This window comes from Protopterus annectens, chromosome 1.part0 (genome assembly GCF_019279795.1).
Source record: "Protopterus annectens isolate FY-2018-M chromosome 1.part0, PAN1.0, whole genome shotgun sequence".
Lineage (NCBI taxonomy): Eukaryota > Metazoa > Chordata > Ceratodontiformes > Protopteridae > Protopterus > Protopterus annectens.
The window spans coordinates 758,611,279-758,623,445 of NC_056725.1; positions in this window are offsets into that span (position 1 = coordinate 758,611,279).

Genomic DNA, 12,167 nt, shown 5'->3' on the forward strand with positions numbered 1-12,167 from the left:
CTAACATCCATTTGTTTTTCAGATTTTATATCCCTCAGAAAAGATATGTTACAACAAACCCTGTAACACCAGCAACTTTCTCTGCGTATAAGAGCAATAATTCAAGTAAGGCCATGTATTTGGGTCTCTATCCACCAATTATGTCAGGCTTTGTCCAGATTATTAATATGTAAAGTTCACCTGGTCACCAAGCCACTAAATACTCAGAAAAAAACAATATGATGACTCAGAAGGCAAAACAATAAAGCTCAAAACGGTGTTGCCACATGAACCGAAGTTTAATCCACAAGACACAAGACTGTTCACATTAACGTCTCCCAATACATAGTATGTTTTCATTTAACCTACTTCATCAGATGTGGGCTGTCTCCAAAACTACAACCTTTTATAAAGCATGTTGTTTCAATTAACAAATCACATTTGCAAAGCAATCAACTCGTAATTACAAAAGTGTTATTATGCTTTTAACCTAATGTTTAAAAAAATAATAAATGTTAACATAATTAAAGAAGAAGATGTGTGGAATAACATTACTTAATCACATAATCCTACTATAAACAACCATTCACGTTTAAAAATATATTCAATTTTAATAAAATGAATGAATGAAATTGAAAAGTAAAATAAAACCTGTCCTTAATAACAAAAATGTTTTTACTAGCTAAAACCAATCCATTTAGCACCATCTAGTGGCCAACAAAGAATTAGCAACATGACAAACAATACCCCACCCATTTTTTCCTAAAGGCATGACTTTCATAAAGTATGCTCTAAAAATACATACTTCTAAAAATACATACTTTGAAATATATTTTATATTCAAATAAATAAATATTTGTATGTTAAAATTACATAAAAAACATATTCCATGTGGTTAAAACTACTTGTTAAGACCATGTATTAAAATTGCATTCAAAGGAACATTATAGTAAAAATCTTAATAAAAAAATCTTAATAAAACAAATGTTCTAATAAAAAGAAGCATGTAGAGAATTGTTTTTTTTTTAAAAAAACATTTAAGACACCCTATAAGGGAACATTTGAGCAAGTTTCTAGGATTCTCAAACAATACTATTACAATTTTGCTGATCTTATTTTCAAGAGGGGGGCTATGGAAACATTTTCATTAAGACCAGGGGCTTTATTTGCCTCTAGAATTAGTTGCCAATATAACTCTCTATATTCTATTCTTTCTTCCCAAAGCCCACCCCTTATATCGATGTCAACTCTCTCAATAACATAGAAAGTAAATTGTGCTTCCGGACATTCTTTAGTATGTTTGTAAAGTGCATTTGTTTCCTTTTTTACCTGTATATCATATATATGCTCATATATTCTCCTTTTTAGTTTCCTTTCAGTTTTTCCAACATAAAAACCCTGGCATACCTTGCACAATGCCAGGTATACCAAGCCTTTAGAATCACAGTTGTTATAGTCTCTACTTTCCAACTTTATATTTCTACTTTCTATAAAACCTCTTCTTTGTTTATCACATAGGTACATTGCAAACAATGACCACATTTAAATGTTCCTTTCTTTATTCTCCTGTTAGAATATCAGGTATCAGTGTTACTTTCCAGTAATTGTTTTAGATTTTTGGAATTTTTAAAAACTACTACTTTTCGAGATGTTGCCTAAGTCAGTGAAGGCAATAAATCTATTCCATTCATTTTCCACCACACCTCTCACTATCTCTGAACTGGCATTGTATTCTAACACCAACGCATACTGAAGTTCTCATCCAAATTTCTTGTATTTACTTCTTTTTCAATAACATCTGTTCCTAGTATAGATTTGAATTTACCCTTTCTACCCTCCATTACCTCTACCTCAGTCTTTTCAATTAGCCAGTCAGGGTAACTTCTGTTCCTAAACATTTTCCTAAGAACATTCATTTCTTTAATAAAGTCATCATCGTTTGAAGTCATCCTACATGACCTAATATACTGGCCTTTAACTATATTTATTTTATAATACGTAGGATGAGCACTCTCATAATGTATGTAAGAATTTGAATAAGTCTTCTTCCTATAGACTTTTGACTATAATTTATTATCCTTTTTATATATTTCTATATCTAAGAATTGTAGTATATCCTCATTCAAGGTATAGGTACATTTTAAAAAAATCTGTACTTGTATTTAAAAATTCAATAAATACTGGGAGACCTGGTTCACTAGGTGCCACCCAAAGAATACAAATGTCATCCAAAAATCTCTTATATTGTATCCAACACCTCCTGTATTCTGATTGTAAAACAAATTTCTCTTCCCATTTAGTCAATGCAAGATTTGCATATGTAGGAGCACAGGCAGCCCCCATTGCTACTCCCTTTGTCTGGTAAAAATATTCTCCCTTAAAATAAATACAATTATATTTTAAAACCAGATCAATTAATTGCATAATTACCATACATTCATTATGACTTAAAGTATTGTCTTCAAACACTTCTTCTTCTTCTGGCTTTTCCCGGTTAGGGGTCACCACAGCGGATCACCTGTCTGCTCATGATTGGCAGTGGAGTTTTACGGTGTTGAATTGCCAGACCAGCGCCCAACCTTCCACTGAAGGTGCATACACACTCACACCTAGGGCCAATTGGGAGTGTCCAATCCACCTATAGCATGCCTTTGGTATGTGGGAGGAAACCGAAGCACCTGGAGGAAACCCACGCAACCACAGGGAGGACATGCAGACTCCACACAGAAGGCACCCTAGCCAAGGATCGAACCAGAGAACCTCTTGCTGTGAGGTGACAGTGCTAACCACTGCACCACCGTGGCCACCCAAAGTGTTGTCTTCAAACACTATTTCTTCCAATAATTTTAGTCCTTGTTCATGTGGTATACTTGAGAACAAGTCAACCACATCTATAGTCAGAAATCTTAGGTGTTCCTTCCATAGATCTTGTTTTAAACCTCTTAAAAAATTCCATGAGTCCTTTAGTATGTTAACCCTTTTCACTCATAATGCTTTCAACCTTCCATCTATAAACTTGGCAAGTGGTAAGGTTTTAGATCCTTCTGCTGAAACTATTGGACGCAAGGGTAGATTAGTTTCATCCTTATGTATTTTCAGAATCCCGAACATAGTAGGTATTCTTGGCTTCTCAACTTTTAAATACCCATATTTCTTACTGTCTATTAAACCTTCTATATATAAATCTTCTAATACCATGTCTATACGTCTATAAACTATATTAATTTTGTTTATAGACACGTTAGAATATTTATCAGGATCCCTCAAAATGTCATTCATTTTACCCTCATAACATATGTTGTCCATGAAACCATTTCATCACCCTTATCTGGTTTCATTATTCTTGGATTTTTATCACACCTAATTTCTTTTAAAGTCTTACTTTCAAGTGGGTTCAGGTTATTTTTATATTTTACCTTATTGAAACTATCCCTAATCCCTCTTTCTATTACATTTTCCAGATTTTTTTATCTGGGGATGTAGGGGGGATTAAACACACTTTTCCTAAACATTCTTGTTGGTTCATAACTGTTATTTTGGCTAAAAATAGTTTGGAAATTAATTTTCCTGGTAAATTCATTTTCATCCATTAATGTTTTGGCAAGATTTCCTTTGTTCCAAGGAATAAATTTGATACCCTTACTTAGTAAACTAAAATGCTTATTTGTTAAAACTGTGTGACTAAAATTATAAATACTAAAATCATTCTTAATAAATTTAAATGGATTAATTTCATCTTGAATAAAGTCTGCTATTTCCAAGTCAGGGCGGTTGGTACTAACTACACTCAGTGCCTCATCCTCCCCCTTTTTGCTTCCCCTTGACATTTGAGTCCTGTCTCTCATTTTGATATCCATCCCTAGTTTTTAACCTTTCAGGTCTCCTTAAGGGTTGATCCTCACAAAAATCATCTCTAAAATCATCCAGGTCTACCACACGTTCACTAACCCTCACATTTTCATTTCCTTTTTCTATTTCAGTGTTCCTCCCTTCCCAGTGTCTCCCTCCTGCCTTAGGTTTGGGATAGGCACTGTCATTCTTATACTCATTTATATCTCTTTCAAGTTTTTTAACTTTGTGTTTAATTAATTCATTACACTGTCCATCTATGTCTCTCCTAATGTTATTGTACTTCCCTCTTTCCTCAGAAATGGTATGTATCAAATAATTTTTTATACATTCATTTAACATTTCAGCCTCTTTTAACATTTCACCTTTCACTCTATTGTTTTCCACTATCATGCATCTTAATACCTCAAGCCCACATCTGTTGTAAATTTCTACAAGTTCTTTATACATATTACTACCAAACACAACATTGTTAGGAAATTTAAAAATTCTTAGTCCCTTGGGGACTATATTTTCAGAAATGCATTCAGTTAAATATGTGTTTTCAATGTCAAGTGATTTGTATTTGTAAAGCAGTTTTTCAAACCTGACCAGTTTCACTCTGTAACTCTCAGAAACTGGTTCAGGTCTGGCTGTTTTGTTTTTAAAATCAGCCAAAAAACTAACCTGTAGCCAGTTGTGGAAGTCCATTACAGATTCACTTTGTCCATTACTAGCTGATGAACCGGCCAGTACATCCACTTGCTCACTTCTCCCACCACTATTAATTTCACTTCTTCTGGCCAAAATCCTTGGCGTATTGTGAAAATCAGTGTTATTTGAACCAGAACTCATAGCAATAGATGCACCTTCATTACGCCCGTCTTTGCGCCGTTTTTGCCGCTCGCTTACTTCCTGGTTCCTCCCCTCGAACGCCTTGTTAACACACTCGGCCATTGATTGGCTCAATGGAGTTAAAAGGTCTATCAGTTGTGATAGCTGCCCAATCAATTTCCTAGTTTTACCATTCTCCTCCTTATTGATCCTTTCATCACCTTCCATGCTCGTTTCGCCTTCCATATAGCAAACAACAAGAAACTATTAATATGTAAAGTTCACCCGGTCACCAAGCCACTAAATACTCAGAAAAAACAATATGATGACCCAGAGGGCAAAACAATAAAGCTCAGAACGGTGTTGTCACAAGAACCGAAGTTTAATCCACAAGACACAAGACTGTTCACATTAACGTCTCCCAATACACAGTACGTTTTCGTTTAACCTACTTCATCAGGTGTGGGCTGTCTCCAAAACTACAACCTTTTAGAAAGCATGTTGTTTCAATTAACAAATCACATTTGCGAAGCAATCAACTTGTAATTACAAAAGTGTTATTATGCTTTTAACCTAATGTTTAAAAAATTAATAAATGTTAACATAATTAAAGATGAAGATGTGTGGAATAACATTACTTAATCACATAATCCTACTATAAACAACCATTCACATTTAAAAATATATTCAATTTTAATAAAATGAATGAATGAAATTGAAAAGTAAAATAAAACCTGTCCTTAATAACAGAAATGTTTTTACTAGCTAAAACCAATCCATTTAGCACCATCTAGTGGCCAACAAATAATTAGCAAGAAATAACAATCCCCGGGGTGAATTTTCTATTTCCCATCCACTCATCAAGATTTCTCTTGAAAAGGGCCAGTGAGGCACTCCGTTTGACATGTATGGGAAGTCTCAAAAGAAAAAAAAAACACTGTATCGGCAAAATGAGGTTCACCAGTAATAAAAATCACCTTCTTTAGTGAAAAACTGCTTATTGTCACTTTCTTCTCCAAGAGACTTCTTCAGAATAAAATACATCACTTAAAGCCTCTCTCTCTCTCTCTCTCTCTCTCTCTATATATATATATATATATATATATATATATACACACACACACACACACACACACACACACACACACACACACACACATACAAAATCATATAAAATCAATTAACACTTCAAATTACATTAATTAGAACCTTTCATTTAAAGAAACATACAACATTTAAAACTTTTTATACACTTTCTATCCTTCAAAAAACATTTAATGTTAACTGTTTCGTTCATACCAAGTATTTTATCAGCTCCTAGCTTTAATTGCCATAACGTTTCCCTCTGTTCTACTAAATTTTTAAAATTGCCCCCTCTCAGATCCTTAGGAACTTTTTCTAGTATGGCAAATAAACATTTTTTAAAACCTGAACATTTAAGGTTATGTTTATACAAGGCATTGTTAAGATTTTTAGTCCTGATACAATATAAATGTTTCTTGATCCTATTGTTGAGACATCTAGTAGACATCCCAACATAAAATTCTAAACAGCAAGAACATGCAGCAATATAAACTACCCCCTGTGTCCTGCAGTTATAAACTCCATTAATCGGAATAGTTTGATTCAAATGGGGCAACTCTATGTAAGGACCTTTTAATATATATCTACAAAAATGGCAAACCCCACATTTATACATGCCTTTATCTTTAAAACTGGAAACGTGAAAGGGTACAAGAAAAATATGTAACATTCTTTTAATATTATAAGTATTCTTATATACGAAACTAGGTTTTAATCCAATAATTTTGTTAAATCCAAATTCCCTTTCAGAATATCCCAGTTCTTATTAAAAATAGAAGCAATAATAGTCATATCTACTGTAATGTCTAAACAGCATGATACCCTGTAATGTTTTAAATTACCTCCAGAAAAAACTGATATTTTTATTAGTTTTAGGAACAAACCCATGGGACAGAATAGGTAAAGATCCATAATTATACGTCTCCATATCTCATCAGCCAACAAATCTAACATGTCCTTATTGTATCCCCTTCTCAAAAACATGTTTTTGATAACATCCACTTCTTTATTAAAACTATCATCTTCAGAAGACATCCGAGATGCTCAAATAAACTGCCCTTTGGGAATATTATTTTTCATAAATTTTGGATGATTGCTTGAATAGTGAAGTTACCCATTAACAAAATTATCCTTTCTATAAACTTCACTAACAAACTTCCCATTAGACATATTCCAGGTTAACGTAACATCTAAAAAGTTTACCTTCACTCCAACGTCCCCCAAAGTAAATTTCAAAAATTCTGAACTTTCATTAATATTCTTAACAAAGTCATAAACTTCAGCCTGTCCACCTTCCACCACAAAAAACAAGTCGTCTATATAACGGGGATAAAAAACACCTTAAAGTGGGAAAAAAGAGGTTTCAAAATCACTTGTTCCCACCAACCAAGGACAATGTTAGCATAAGCGGGAGCTGCTGCTGCTGACCCCATAGCAACTCCCTTTAATTGTTTGTACAATTTGTTGTTAAATAGAAAAAATTATGATTTAACAGAAGTTCCAAAAGCACTTAACAAACAAGCACATTATCGTTGTTAAATTTTGCAATACCACTTAAATATTGTCTAACAAATTCCACCCTAATTTCATGAGGAATACTAGTAAAAAGTGAGTTAATATCAACAGTAAACATTAAAATTTTCTTGATATCAAATAAATAACTTTCATTAAATTCTTTGACCTGATTAAGAAAATCACAGGAGTCTCTAATAAAATATTCTATTTTCTGGACTATAGGATTAAAAACTAGATCTATAACTAGTGAAATACCCTCAGCAACAGAGTGGGAGGATGAAACAATTGGTCTAAAAGGGGGAAAAAGGATCTTTATGAATTTTAGGGATCCCAAAAAAAGGGACCCTACCCTGCGCTCTTCAATAACCATAAATTTATATGTTTCAAGGTTGATATATTCATCCATAAATAATTCATAAATATGTGTCCAAATGTAATGAAAACTTTTATTAAAAAAAAACTATTAACAGGCAAATAGTCATCCTTATTATCCAACATTTTTTCCAAGATATCTGTTAGAAAAATATGTATTAATGTATATGTTTAGTGCTTATTAAGAAATAAGAAAGATATAATGCATTTTATTTTATTAATGTTATGACAAGAAAAATGAATTCATATGAAACTGCAAGAAGCTTTTGGAAACTGCAGTGTGCCTTTTGCAAGTTGGCCTCTGACCCCAGCAGCTGCTAGCTCAGCAAGAATTAATGTTTATGCTTCTCACAAGTGATTATCTGCTGGGTCAGGAAATTAAATGTGTGAAATAATGAAAATCTTCTGCTCTTTTCCACTTGAGCAATCGACCTTGTATATGTTACTAGATAACACAACTGGCTGCAAGAAGGAAGTGATAACATGTAATGTATTGAGAACTGTATCTACTATTATGTTCGAATTAATTTAGAACCTTGAGTGGAAACTTTTGTAAAAGGGTATTGTAACTAACCAGGTGGCTAGCAAGGCCACGTTGTTTACCAGAAAAAGTTTTTAAGCAAAATGTAGTATCAGCATTTTAGATGAATAGAATATTGTAAGCTAAAGTGATGTAAAATCCCTAAGCTAAAGTGTGTAAAAAAATGTGACTGACTACGTCAGCCTGTACGTCAGCCTGGTGGGTTAATACTAGTAAGAAATACTATAAAATGTGTGTTCTTCCTGTTTCATTCAGACAAAATTCTGTACTTGTACGTTTTTTGCCTCCTGGTGTACACTAGTAAAAAACCTGAACCTGAACCTCCTGTGTATTGATCTTTTTATTACAGTATTTTTTCATTTAACAGATTGGTCCTTTGCATACCGGAATCCCTCAGAAGCTGCGGATCAGAGCGTAGCAGTGGTCGAAGTCTGCATGCAGGAGAAGATACCGAAATGGTTATTCTTGAGTGAAAAGACCTCCGACTGAATTGTCGTTTAAAGAGGCTGGCCACTTTCTGATCTGTGGCTGAAGAGTGGATCTCCACTTCGAACCATGACTGCTCAATACCGGAGGCTCAAGTAGGGAGACTTTTTGCCTTTTTTCTGTTTTAGATCAAGGACTAGGTCACAGTAAATATTGTTTTTTTTTTTTGTCAGATTTGTCATACAGATCAGGGATAAGAAAAGTTACTGTTTATTTGGTCATAGATCAGGGTAACAGAATAAGGTAGGCAGTTATTCTAGATAAACTGTGAAAGGAACTGAAGTTGTGGTACCACGTGGTAAAAGGGTTACGTAACATTTATTAACATGGGAAATCAGTGCACTAAAACATCATGAGACCCGCCCCTAACCGAAGACGCAAAATATATGCAACTACAACGTGCAGATAATGTTAGGTATTATGCAAGATGGGTTAACAAATATGAATTTGATGGGAAATTAGAAAAATCTTTGCTTTTTAAACTTTTTAAACAGCTTAAAAGTGATACAAAAGGTCAGACAAAGAAACAACGGCAATTAGGCATTCCTCAAGCACACAGGTGGATTGAGGAAGCAAACCGTAGGGAACAAGAGTAATAATTCAAAGGCATTGTTTTTAGACAAAGAAGATAATAATATAGTAGTAGCAACGGCTCCTCCCCCCCACTCCCTTTTTCAGGATATGAAGCGGGTGGACAAGCTGGTCCACCTCCGCGGTATCCTGATGTCTCAGTGAAACCGAAATTGTTTGTTAGAGATCCCATTGAAACTAGGTCCCGAACACGTAAAACACAGGGGGACATAGAATCATATCAAATGGAGAGAAATTTACAAGCTGTGAGTGAGGAAGAAATATGTCCACTTATAGAGGTACCAAATCCTCAGGCAGGACAGGTTGGACAGGACCCAACCCTTTTAGTATATAGGCCATGGACATCGGAGGATATCCGGAAGGCTACTGAGGGAATTCCCCATCCAAAAGTTAATTTTACAAAATTCCTAGAAGATTTACAAGGCATGAGGTTAAGTTACCACTTAAATGGGGAAGAAGTAAAAAAAGTAGTTAGACAAATTGTAGGTCCAGATTGGCACATGATTTGTGGCACCTGGAATCCTCGTAATACAGAATTTAAGCCACTCCCACATAGTGATGCAGAACTAGACAATAGAGTAAAAGGCCTTACAGACTGAATCTCTGAGAAATGGAAACCTAGAGCAGACTGGACTTGTATTAATCAATGCATACAGCAAGAAAATGAAACAGTAGATGGGTACTATGCCAGATTATTAGAGAGCTTTAACAATCATAGTGGCATGACAGTTCCCGAAAATCAAACGAATGATTCCCCGTATGAACAACAATTGAAAAATGCATTTTTAAAAGGTTGCATTGCACCTATTAGTAGCTTGATTATGAAGCATATGATAGATCATCGAACAAGTAGGTTACAAGCCTTACTTGAATATGCTAGACATGCTGAAAGACATTTTAATAGCAAAGAAAAGAAAGCGCAAGTCTTCACTGCTGAAGACAGAGCTGAAGTTTATGTATTACAGTCTAGTAAAAGGGTAAGAAAAATGCAGGAAATAAACAGTCTGACAAATGGTCAGAGGACTTTGAAGAAAGGAAAACAAGAGGTGAATGCTTTAAGTGCGGGAAGAAAGGACATCTAGCTAGGGATTGCAAACAAAATAAGAAGGTAACCACAGAGGATAAGGGAGATGAGGACTGACTATATGATGGTGAAGATACATCATACGAGAGTCAGAAATCATCGGGAAAAGACAATAAAGAAAGAACAAATGTAAATGTGATAGAAGGAGTAGAGGAAGTGCAAGTAGACATGGAAGATGAAGAAAATGAGATTTTAGATTTAGCATTATTGAGCCTAGAGCTCTACCTAGCAGACACAAAACCGGAAGTTACACTTCTGGTGGAGGAAGGAAGTTAAATTCCTGTGTGATTCAGGAGCATCACAGACTCTGATACACCCTCCAAGTTACCCGAACATTCAGAATCACCTGATTATATATTAGTGAAAGCTGCAAATGGACAGCTATACCGGGAACCACTTTCCCATGATATAGCAATAACTGACCCTGTTTCAGGGATGACTCAAAGGAGTAAAATTGTTGTTTCTGCAAAATGTCCAGTGAACCTATTACGTAGGGACCTTATGCAGATATTTGGCATAGCAGTAGTTCCGACTATGCAGGGTATGGAGGCACAGCGACAAATGGATACTTTTGTGGTGCGACCGGAGGGTAAAACGTTTTACTGGTACAGCCAGGACTTAGTTACGACTGGTCCAGGGGCAGTGACCGAGAAACTGATGAATGTAGCCATCAGTAAATCCCCCTCCCTTGACACAGACAGACAGCATTTGTTGCATTGCACTCTGTATTACTGTAGCACACCAGGACCTGATAAGGAATATGAGCAAGAATTGTTCAGAAATTGTGCAAACAGATTAGTGTTACGTAATCTGTACTGGGATACTGAGGGAAACAGTGTTATTAGTTGTTCATTACCTCAAGAATTCCTTGCGCTATACAAATCTAATCGATTACCACATGTCAGTTTAACTTAAAACAAAAATGTAAAATGGGCAGACCTAGGAGAAAAGGTAACGAGATGGGAGAAACAAACTGATTTAAAATTATCAGAGCAGGGAATACAGAAACAAAAACTGAATTGGCTAACACAGGCACACCCAGCTGTACACTTGCAGTCTAGCGAGGACAGCTGATTAGCATTCTTATTAGAAGAAGAGGAGAAAGCCTTATTTAACATACCAAAGATTCTTTGGTCAACAGACAAGTCAGATGTAGGACTTATTCGAACAGCAGGACCAGTTACTATTACACCAAAGTCAGAATTCAGACCACAGAAGAGACAATATCCTTTGAGAAAGGATGCAGAGATAGGAATCAAACCTATAATAGCAGCATTACTTAGAGAAGGAGTACTGGTAGAATCTCCTGATTCACCATGTAATACACCCCTATTTCCTGTTAAAAAGGCAAATGGGGAATGGCGTATGGTTCAGGACTTACAAGCTGTAAATAATGCAGTAATACCTAGAGCACCTACGGTGCCACATCCACACATTTTGTTAAATGATTTAAAACCTCACCAGAAATATTTCTCTGTGGTAGATATCAGCAATGCTTTATTTTCAATACCTATACATCCTGATAGCCAATATTGGTTTGCATTTACATTTCAGGGGAAAAGGTATACCTATACTCGACTACCACAGGGATATTGTGAGAGTCCAACAATATTCGTACAAGAAATGGCTAGTAATTTGGTGGGATTCACCCCACGGAGTGAACCCCACCGGGGGGTAGTCAAATTCTACTTTATGTAGGCGACATCTTGCTAGCAGCCCCCACCCAGCAGCAATGCAGGGAGGATACCATAGCACTGTTACAATTCTTAGCAACACAGGGACACAAAGTAAACAAAAGCAAACTACAGCTTTGGAGAAAACAGGCTAGATACCTAGGATATGTAATATCCAAAG